Source organism: Mustela nigripes, chromosome 7 (genome assembly GCF_022355385.1).
Source record: "Mustela nigripes isolate SB6536 chromosome 7, MUSNIG.SB6536, whole genome shotgun sequence".
NCBI classification, from domain to species: Eukaryota; Metazoa; Chordata; class Mammalia; order Carnivora; family Mustelidae; genus Mustela; species Mustela nigripes.
The window spans coordinates 77,817,650-77,828,210 of NC_081563.1; the positions used below are offsets into that span (position 1 = coordinate 77,817,650).

Genomic DNA, 10,561 nt, shown 5'->3' on the forward strand with positions numbered 1-10,561 from the left:
CCGGAAAAAGCGCGACTCGGGGCGTCACCGACGCCGCATGTGCCTGGCACAGTCACAAGCCCCCCAGGGCCGGAGTAGCAGGGTCCCTCTCTGGGCCTTTTGTTCCACACCCACGAGGCGGCCTAGAAGGCCCTCCCGAGACAACGGTTCGGAGGTCGCGGGCTCACAGGGATTCTTGTTCCAACGAAAAGAGTGAGAACTAGGGCTGGGGTCCCGTTTGGAGGCCGGCAAATCGGTGACTCAGCCCGAGAAGGCACCAGCACCGAGAAAGACCAAGCGGGACCTGAGGCGGGTACCCAGGCCCAGGGCGCTGTCCGCCCTCGGATGGCGCCCCGCCTGGCTCTCTCTGCCTTCTCTCCCCGCCCGCGGTCACGGTCAGGGCTGGAGTCCCTTCCTGCCTGCGCCACGCTCCCTCCCGGGCTGGCAGGGGAACTGGCAGGGTACGCTGGGCCCCTTCGCCGGCGGAGAGGTTGGGGTGTGGGCACGGCGGGCCGGGCATCCGGGTGGGGTGGCCAGGCTCTCCGTTTTGGGTTAAGGAAGCAGCCTAAGTCCGCCGCCTGATTTTTGTTCTTGGTTTTTTGTTTGTTTGTTTGTTTTTCTTCTTTCTTTTGTGTGGGCCCCAGAGGGCCTTTGCGTCCTTAAACCTGCCTTGGCCAAGTTTGCCCGATAGAGCCCCCAAGTGGCAGGTCCCAGAGTCAGGGTCGTTGGGTGGGTGCGCAGTAGTCCCCAGGCCTCTAGTGGAGGAGGGAGAGGGCGCCAGGAGGGCCAGATGGTGCCTCAGTACCCACCGGCCGCCAGCACTAGCTGAACGTTTGCGCTGGCAGAGAGGCCACTAGAAGTAGGGCGCATTGGGGATGTGCGCTCCCTTGGGGTGCACTAGTTTGCCAGGGTCTGATCGCAGGACCTCTGGGGAACAGTCACTGGCTTTTAACCCTGGTATCTCCACCACCTCTACCCACCTGCGTGTCCCCCCTCCTCCGGGAATCCGGATCTGCCTTGCACACAGTGGGTGCCCAGGAAATGTTTGAATGGATGCCTGAATGACCAGTGGAATTTGACTGACAGCTGCAACTGCGGAGTACCAGGCCAGTAGAAAAAACGGCCTTTTTCCTCTTCTTTTCTCCTGTTCTTCCCTCCCAGCTCTCCTCCTCTTTGTAGGGGAAGTCTCAGAGACATTTGCGGGCTTCCTCCAACCAGAAGCACTAGGAGCCAGAGAGTCTCTGTAGGGCCACATAGAAACTGCAGACTGTACTCGCGGCTGTTAGAAATTCTTTCTAACTGCCTGTAGCATTACCAGGTTCCCTTGGGTTGCAGGAAAGAAAGTTTTCTAAGTCGAGCTGGTCTAATTTTTCTGGGGCTGCTGTCTTTAGTTGCATTTCCTTAGTTACTTTACAAAAATCCTCTGTAGGCAACGTGTAGATCAGGTTTCCTATAAGAAGTGACTGTTTTTTTTTTCTTCTTTCCATTACCTGTGAGAAATTCTATCCGGGAGTAGGGATTCCTGGCTTGGCACTTCTCTCTCCTGCAGTATCTATTTTGATTAGCATTAATTACAATGCATCAACCCCACTCATCAGTGATACCCCCGCCCCCTGGCTAGTGACTGCTGTTGGCTCTCCCGATTTGGGTGGCACCTAGGCAAGAGGGCACTCTTCCCCAACCATTGGAAGCAGCCACACAGGGCTTTCCACCAAGTTCTGCATCTTTTAAAGGGAAGCTGAAAAAAGCCAGATTGTTCTTAACTTGGAAATCTAATACTTTATTTTGTTGTCTCTGTGAATTAAGGCTAAAATCCTGGGGCTGTTTCTGATCGAAGAATGTGTGCTAATTAATTTATGCTGTGAAAACGCTCTAATAAAGTCAGTAGAAACAAGATATAGCCCTGCTGGGGAGGGCACAGAGCTTAGGAAAACCTGTGTGCGAGGCTGTTGCAGAAGGACCAGGACAATGTCAACCTCAAATAGATGTCCTGGTAGCACTGTGGCCCTCTGGCAATTACCATCTTTGTTCCAATCATTCTAGTATAGTTGCACTGTTAGTAAATGCTCACCGTTGGGGACAGTGGTGTGGGTGGAACAGAGGGCATGGGCTTTGTTGTCAGACAGAACTGGGTCCTTGGTCCAGACCCATCACTGTAGTAAATTACTCACTCTTGGAGCCTGTTTTGCTCATTTGGAAAATGAGAATAATGACCCAGGGCTTGGTGCACAATAAGCATTCAACAACAATTTCTTGTTGAATTGAATACAGTTGCATTTGGGATTAGGGATAAAGTTTACACAACATCTGGTTCACAATAGGTGCTTAATAACTAAGGCTTCTGTTACCGGGATGTGATGGGTTAGTGTGTTTGCATAATTACATACAATCGATGTTATTTCAGAAAGCACTTGTCTTAAGTGTCAAAAGGCAGATTTAATTTCCAGGTGACAAATATTATCGGACCTCTGTGGAATGGACAGAACTGGGCTAAGCACTGTGGGAAATGTTCAGAGATGTGGCTGGAGGCCCTGGAGCAGTTGGAATCCTGGAACTTGCACACAGGAGACTACCTGGATCTCTGCAGCTCACCACCTGCAGCAGCTTTGCTCGAGGGCAGGGTTTGGAGTCAGGCTATCTACTTAAACACTGCCTCCGCCCCTTAGTAACAGTGTGACCCAGTGTGACCAAAGGTAAGTCACTTAATCTTATGGAGTCAGTTTGCCAGTCCAGGGAGAATTAAAAAGTTGGTGTAACGGGGAGCCTGGGTGGCTCAGTGAGTTAAGCCTCTGCCTTTGGCTCAGGTCATGATCTCAGGGTCCTGGAATTAAGACCCGCATCAGGCTCTGCTCAGCGGGGAGCCTGCTTCCTTCCTCTCTCTATGCCTGCCTCTCTGCCTACTTGTGATTTCTCTGTCAAATAAATAAAAATAAAATCTTAAAAAAAAAAAAAGTTGGCGTAAGAAACACGTTGCTCCCAGGGTTTGGGGAAGACAAGATGAACTAACTAATGTATGTGAAAAGGCTGGGTCCCTGTTTGGAGATGGACAGGAGAACTTCAGCTGCCATAATGTTTTGCATTATCTTATGATGTTTCCAGGATTTTGGTCTCATTAAGACAAGTCTCAGAAATCAAACGACAGCTGCATGCAAGTGTGACATAGCATGTTCCTATGGGGTCGAGACCAAGGCTGCTGCTTCTGTTGTTTTGTTCTCACAAAGCCTCATGAGAGCTCCACAGGCAAGTGTGGATTTTGTGTTGTGACCTTGAGTAAATGCCCACCCCTCAACTCCTTCCTCATCAGTCTTCCGGGCCCCAAGATGGAGCCTGTTATGGCTTAAAATGAAAAATAGCTTCCGCTAAGAGAGTATCCTTTATGCACAGAGCAGTATACTAGTGTATAATGGGTACCATAATCCTATGAAATGGGTATTATCAGCATTTATGGAGGAGAAGACAGGCTCAGAGGCTAAGCAACTTGACCAACTTACCATACAGATGGTAAAGAGCCTATGAAATTTCAGTCCTGGATGCCAAAACCCATAGTAAAAACCAAAACTAATTGCCGTTAGTTCCTCTCTAATGGCAACAGGATCATAATAATAGGAAGAATTTGCTGAATGCCTATTATGTGCCAGGAACTGTGGTATCTCACATAACCTCGAAACACCTCCATGAGCTAGGCGTAACTCCTAGCTCTGTTTCACAGGTGGTGACACTGAGGGGCAGCTATCAGAAAACCCGAGTACTTCCATCTGGGTCGTTTGGCTCTGACCCACTTGACTGGGACAGCTTTTTACCAAGCGCTCTCCCTTCACCCCTTAAGCCTTTCCACTCCAAGCTCAGGTTCCCTGGGCACTTCCAGCTCCCACTGGTTGAGAGGTCCTTGCAGGTGTCAGGAAGATGGTTCTAGGTTCCAGGAAGAGCCATCTCTGCCCAACTCAGATTCCAGCCCCCAGGCCATGGGGTTTGTGGCCTTCAGTCTTTGTTAGCCCTAGCGGGGCAGGAGCCCACTGTGACCAGAGCAAGCTGGATGGCAGCCTCAGTCCGCAGCTAGTAAAGTTGGGATGGACTCAGGGTCCCATTGTGCCTGGGGTGAGCTTGGGGGACTCTGGGAATTGTTTAAGTCAAGGTATTTTGGGATACAAGCCACGGAAATCCACTCAGACTAACAAGAGAAACAAAAGAATAAATTTATTATAAGGATTCAGGAGTAGCATGTGGCTTCAAGGGCAGGGAACACCACTGTCCTTAACAGGGTGAAGCCAGAAGCTGGACAGTAGTTAGAAATCAAGGCTCTTCCTCCCCCCCCAGTGGCAGAGGGGTCTCTCCTCTGCTCCCCTCTGAGCATCCTTGTTTTCTCTCTGAAGAGCAGCTTGCCCTGATGCCACTCCGTTTAATACTTCCCCAGCTTTTCATTGAGCCCCTGATTCAGCCACTCAGGAGGCACTCTAAACTCTCTGTTGGAGGTTCAGAATTTGGGGTTGGGGGGGAATGGAGAGAAGGAGAGGAAGTTGGAGGGGAGAGGGAGAGAGAGAAGTGGGGAAGAGGGAGAGAGAGAGGGAAAGGCAGGGGGTGGGGGAGAGGGAATCTTATAGGCTTATCTTGGGCCCAGTGATTCCCACTGCAGTCAGGGATGTTGGGTGGGTGGGTGGGACTCTGGCCCCCTACCCAATCTGCAGGGACTGTGAACCCAGACCCGGCAGAATGAGGCGATGAGTGGACTACTGTTCTAGTCTGCTATGGAATGTAGACGTCTAGCACTTAGTACATAAGAGCCATCAAGCAGATGTTGGTTCCTTTGCTTCTCCTTCTTCCAAACTTCCCAGCGTGATGTTTTTTCAGTCCTTCAATCAAGAATCATCCAGAGCCACCAACTTAGAGCACAGATGTGACTGGGCCACTCTGTGCTTAAATTCCTCTAATGCCACCCATTCACCTCAGGATGAATTCCAGACCCCTTAGCTTGGTTTCTGAGGCCCCTTGTCATCAGACTCTGTGCACGTATCCAGCTCATCTCGCCACACTGCCCACTTCCTACTCAAGGCTTCAGCCATCTGGAGTGATTTCCACGGACTCTTCCACTTCTGTGATATGTGTCTATCATCACCCACTTATTCCTTTATGGGAGAAGCCTAAGTCTCTGCCTCATTGAGCCTGGGCTTGGCCGCATGACCAACTTGACCAACGAAATGGGAGTGGATGAACAGAAGCCCTTAGAGACATTGCAAGTTGCCGCCAGGGCTCTCTCTTCTTCTGCCCTCATTCCCCCAGACAGGTGCCACTCTAGCTTGTGTGACAGGGTGAAAAAGAAGAGGGAGCAGAGCCCCAATTCAAAGCAGAGTCACATGTGGCCTGCTGCCTCATACTCACATGAGAACTTAATTTCTGAATTCACGGGGACAATTTCACCCTTGGTGGGTTGGTGAATATACCTCTGGTCATCCCCAAACCAGTTCTGTCTGAGAATTTAGTCATAATTGGGGGCTTGGGGGAAAAAGATTTAGCTGGTAAGAGGTAGAAGCTGGAATTGGAAAGGGCAAATACATCCAGTGACTGAGGTTTTCCCTTTCTGAATAGCAGGCGTTCTTCATTAGAAAAATTTGTATGCTCAACATGCTGCAGACTTTGTGGCTACTTAGAACGGGGCTGGAATAAGGCCATTCTTTTTTTTTTTTTTTTAAGATTTTATTTGTTAATTTGACAACAGAGATCACAAGTAGGCAGAGAAGGAGGCAGAGAGAGAGGAGGATGCAGGCTCCCTGCCGAGCAGAGAGCCCCATGTGGGGTTCGATCCCAGGACCCTGAGATCATGAACTGAGCCAAAGGCAGAGGCTTTAACCCACTGAGCCACCCAGGCGCCCCAAGGCCATTCTTAAGAAATCTGTAGTTTCTATTTTTTTTTTTTAAGATTTTATTTATTTATTTGACAGACAGAGATCACAAGTAGGCAGAGCAGCAGGCAGAGAGTGAGGAGGACACAGGCTCCCTCCTGAGCAGAGAGCCTGAGGTGGGGCTTGATCCCAGGACCCTGAGATCATGACCTGAGCCGAACCAGAGGCTATTAACCCACTGAGCCATGCACGTGCCCCTGTGGTTTCTATTTTTTTTTAATATTTTATTTGCTTATTTATTTGTTTGACAGAGACACAGCGAGAGAGGGAACACAAGCAGGGGGAGTGTGAGAGGGAGAAGCTGGCCTCCCGCTGAGCAGAGAACCCGATGTGGGGCTCGATCTCAGGACCCCGGGATCATGATCTGAGCCAAAGGCAGATACTTAACAACTGAGCCATCTAAGGGCCCTGGAATCTGTAATTTCTACTAGATTTTCCCCCCTTAGCTCATATTTAACCTGAGACTTTTCTGGAAGGTCAAATATCATCCAGATCAATACTAACAATGCCCACCAGCAATTCAGTTCAATTCAATGTTATCCCATTCTGGCCAATGAAACAAATATACTTTTTTCCCTAAAGTACCAGTCTAAGGAGTATTCGAATTGCTTCTACTCATGTCTGACTCTGTGCTAGGCTCTGTGAGGGCGAGAAGAGAAGAGGACGCCATACTGTCTTCTAGAAGTTAATGGCCTGGTTGGGCAACAGAACCGGGCTCTGAGAAGCGATTGAAAACGGCCGGGCACAGAGGCGGAGAGAGAGAAAATATTGTATGTCCAGGTGAGCAAGGAAACCTTCTTTGAAAAGGTGGTCTTGAGAGGGGTTGGAACAACAGGGAAAAATAAGATAGAGGGCGCAAGACATGGGTGAGACAGACTAAAGTCTGGCTGAACCTTCTTGACCTACCTGGGCTCTGCCCGGGCAGGCCCCCGCGGGTTTGCGTTCATCACCTTTCTCCCTCCAGCTCCCCAAAGTGAGACAGTGAGATTTCTGGGAAAAGTCAAAATATGTAGGAATATTCAGGATCCACTGATGCACGTTTATTCTGGGTCCATCGGGTTACAGCCGGGGATGGCAAATGCAGTCTTAGGGCAGAGAAAGGACTCATGTTTGCAGTGGAGCTTGAGAACCATACAAGATGCTGAAACTATTCTGAAGAGCCGTAGCTCCCTAGCTCCAGGGCTCAGAGATCCCATTGGAAATTCGAGGAAAGCCCTCTTCCCGAGAAAATGCCCATATGCACATGCACACAGAAGGCGGCATTCTCTTGCAGGAATTCAGACCCCAGGCCTCCAGCCTTGAGCTCCCACTGGATCTGTGATGTGGGCAGCTGGAAAGACTTCTGGGCCATAGCCCAAAGCTGGGGGCCTGGTGCTTCCTGGGAGTTTCCAGCAACCCTTTTTGTGGGTCAAGGACAGAGCCTTTGTCTCCCTTCACAGCCACTAGCCTGACAAACACAAGTGGATAGAAAAATCTTTGCACTCATCCACCCAATGCCACAGCACCAGGGGCAGTGACCATGATCAAGGGCAGGTACCATTTTAGGTAACATGGTCGATTTTCTTAAACACCAAATATTTCCCCTTTCCTATAGCTGTTCAAAATTAACTGAGTAATTTCTCCCTCACAGCCCTTGTCCATCCTTGAACACGGAAATGGCCCAGCATGCCGAAGGTGCCATATCCCAACAGGAGCTCAAAAACAGGTCTTTTTTTAAATTTATAAGTAATCGCTTTTATTGCACATTTTACTATGTTTTACTATGTGCTGACACCGAGCAAGGGGCTTTAGACTCAGCATTTCACTGATTTCCCTGACAACCCTCTGAAGCAGATACCATTATTAGGCCCATATTACAGATGGGGAGGCCAGTGCTTGGGGTTAAGTTACGGGAGGTTGAGTTACCAAAGTGGTAGAACAAGGAGTTGAACCGAGGTCGGCTGGCAAAGTCTGAGCCTGTAACCACTGGCCTGTATTGCTCCTCTGAGCAGTAGAACTCTTCAGTTAAGGTTGAGTACATTGGCTATGACTGGGTGGGAGCAGAGGGGAGGAAGGGGTCCTAAAGCCCACCCAGATGCCAGGAGGGCTAATGGGTGCCTGTTCGATGGAGCGTTGCTGTCAGGCTGGGGCCCTCTGCCCCCTCCGGGCCATTCCCCGGGACAACCTGAACCCGGCTGTGAGGCCAAGCCAGTGCAACACCACCTCACTGGTATTTTCTTTCAGCCAGGGCAGGGGCAGGAGGGAAGCCGTCCTGTTGAAGTAATTGGCTCATTCTGGAATGGAGATTCATTTCCGACTGCGCAGCAACACCCCACCCCCCTCCGCCGGGCCGACCAAGCTGGCTGATGTGTCAGAGGGAGGATATTTTCCTAAGGATGAACTGTTCTTGAATGTTTCCTGCTGCTGCACAGGTCTCCCTTTTGCAGACCCGGGACACCTCCCTCGACTGCCAAATACGTCTAAATGAAAATAAAGCCCCTCGATGCAAAACCCCAGACTTTCAGGAATGAGCTGGACATGGGGGCAGGCGTAGTGTGCTCTCCATGCCTCGCCCATGGTGGGAGCTGAGAAGTATTTAATTTGATCCGAGCTCATTTCCTTCAGGGTCTGGAGGTGTGCTGGGGACTTGGTCTGGGGTAGGAGGTCCTCAGGCTTTTGCTCACGATCCCGCCTTAAACAGTCAGTCACTCCGTGATGATGCTGACTGAGGGGGTCGGCGGGCAGCGTCCAAGTTAGCCGTGAATTTGGGAGGGAAAAAAATTGAATCTGCGTTTTCAGCAATCCCTCACTGAAATTTAGCTGTTTTTTAAAAGAATGTACGCTTCCACCAAAGCAGTGTTAGGCAATATTGATGACTTGCCCCCCAGCAGAAACCATGGATATTCTCATAGCACGTTAACATTGGTGCAGCCGTCTTGAAGCTATGGTGCTCATCTCGCCCCTGAAATTTCGGTACTTATCAGACCTGCTGCCAGATCTTGCCATTTATTTATTTATTTTTAAAGTTTTTATTTATTTATTTGTCAGAGAGAGAGCGTGCGCAAGTAGGGGGAATGACAGGCAGAGGGAGGAGCAGTTTCCCCGCTGAGCAAGGAGGCTGACTCAGAGCTCAATCCCAGAACCCCAGGATCATGACCCGGGCTGAAGACAAAGCTTAACCGACTAAGCCACCCAGGCGCCCCTAGATCTTGCCATTTAAAATGTTCCTAACGAAGCATGTATGTTACTCTATCACTTCAAAAAATTACTCTTCTAACTTTACTTCAACATAATTTGTTTTCTTTGCAATCATGCTTTATTTTATGCATTAGAAAATAGTATTCTCAGAAGGGGTGCATTTTTACGAATTCACCAGATGCCAAAGGCACAAAAACTGGTTTAAGGACCCCTGTGAAATCCGTATGTGTTAAGGGGTTTTCCTCCAGTGCAGAATTGCAGCCGTTTTGAGTAAGAGTTAACCAACCCTTTCTCTTTCACCTGCTCAGAGAAGCCCCGCCCAAACATCAGGGAGAAAGAGGAACCACCTGGGGAACCTAAGAGGTTTTATGTTTAGATCTCCACCTTTCCTTCTGTAAAATGGGGTGGCAAACCCACCAGTAGGAGGTGTTCTTTCCCCATCCCTGACTGGTCACGAGGTTGGCAGAGCTGTCCACACTTTAGGAGCTGGAATCCTCTGCATTTCCCGTGTGCCACGATGAAAATAGCTTTTTTTTTTTTTTAATTTATTTGGGATCCAAGAGGCTGAGTCACCGCTCAGCTCAGAAGAGTAGTTTTTGTTGTACAACAGCCCAAGAGGCCCATCTCCCATCCCTGCCCAGCATTCTGGGCCTCAACCCTATTCTGATTCCAAGGGGATGCCCCCAGGAAGGAGGTAGAGGAGGTGGGGCTGTAGGAAGCAGGTATGAGGAGGACAGCCCAGGTTTCAGACTTTCCTAGGGATAAGCCAAGCCAGGCACCTGCCCTGGGGCCCTCCTCCGTTTACTTTGCCCGGAGTGGGTATTACTCCTAGAGTCTCTACACATCATCTCTTGTGTGTCCAGCCACATGCTCCACTTGGTGGGACCCTGCAGGGGAAGACAGCTGCTGTCCTTGGTGACCTGGCAATGGAGCAGGAGCTGGGGGAGACGAGTCCAGCTTGCCAGATACAGCACACATCCTGCAAGAGTTTAGGCAGGTGGCGCAGGCAGGGCAGGAGGAGACGCCTGGAGTGAGAAGAGGTGCTGAAGAGAAGGGGAGGGCATTCCAGGAGGGGCTGTCTGCCCCAGCCCAGGGGCAGGAGGGGCTTTTAGTAGTAGTTGGGGTCGGGTGGGGCGCTGTGATGACATCAACCGGGATTGCAGCGAAAGACAAAAATCAGAGCGCCAGCAATGGGAGATAGGGATGAATTATAGAGGACTGGGTGACCCTTAAGTTGTTCTGAGCAGGAGAGGGGATTCTGGCTTAGATGCGGGCTTGCAGGGTGGGGCCAGACTCCAGGCCCAACTTATTCCTGCGTTATTGCTCTCCTAGCTTTCTAAGAGTAGCAACCAACCAACCGTCTGTCCATTGACCTATTAACCATCTCGCCATCCATCCATTAACTACCCATCCATCCATTTATCCATGCACTTGTTCCCTTCTCCTCTCTGCCTACCTCTTCACCTCCTCCAGGGTAGACTCCCTCACTAGGCTTGAGATCGTGCTCTCTG

At 50.2% G+C, this 10,561-nt stretch overlaps 1 long non-coding RNA gene across 1 annotated transcript; it reads left to right on the forward strand.

The window, feature by feature from the left end:
* The first annotated feature begins 6,527 nt into the window (after nt 1–6,527).
* Nucleotides 6,528–8,174, forward strand: LOC132022595 (uncharacterized). The gene is made up of 3 exons (XR_009405640.1): nt 6,528–6,653; nt 7,504–7,578; nt 8,097–8,174. It is a non-coding gene; the product is annotated as an uncharacterized LOC132022595 (long non-coding RNA).
* Nucleotides 8,175–10,561: the final 2,387 nt, after the last annotated feature.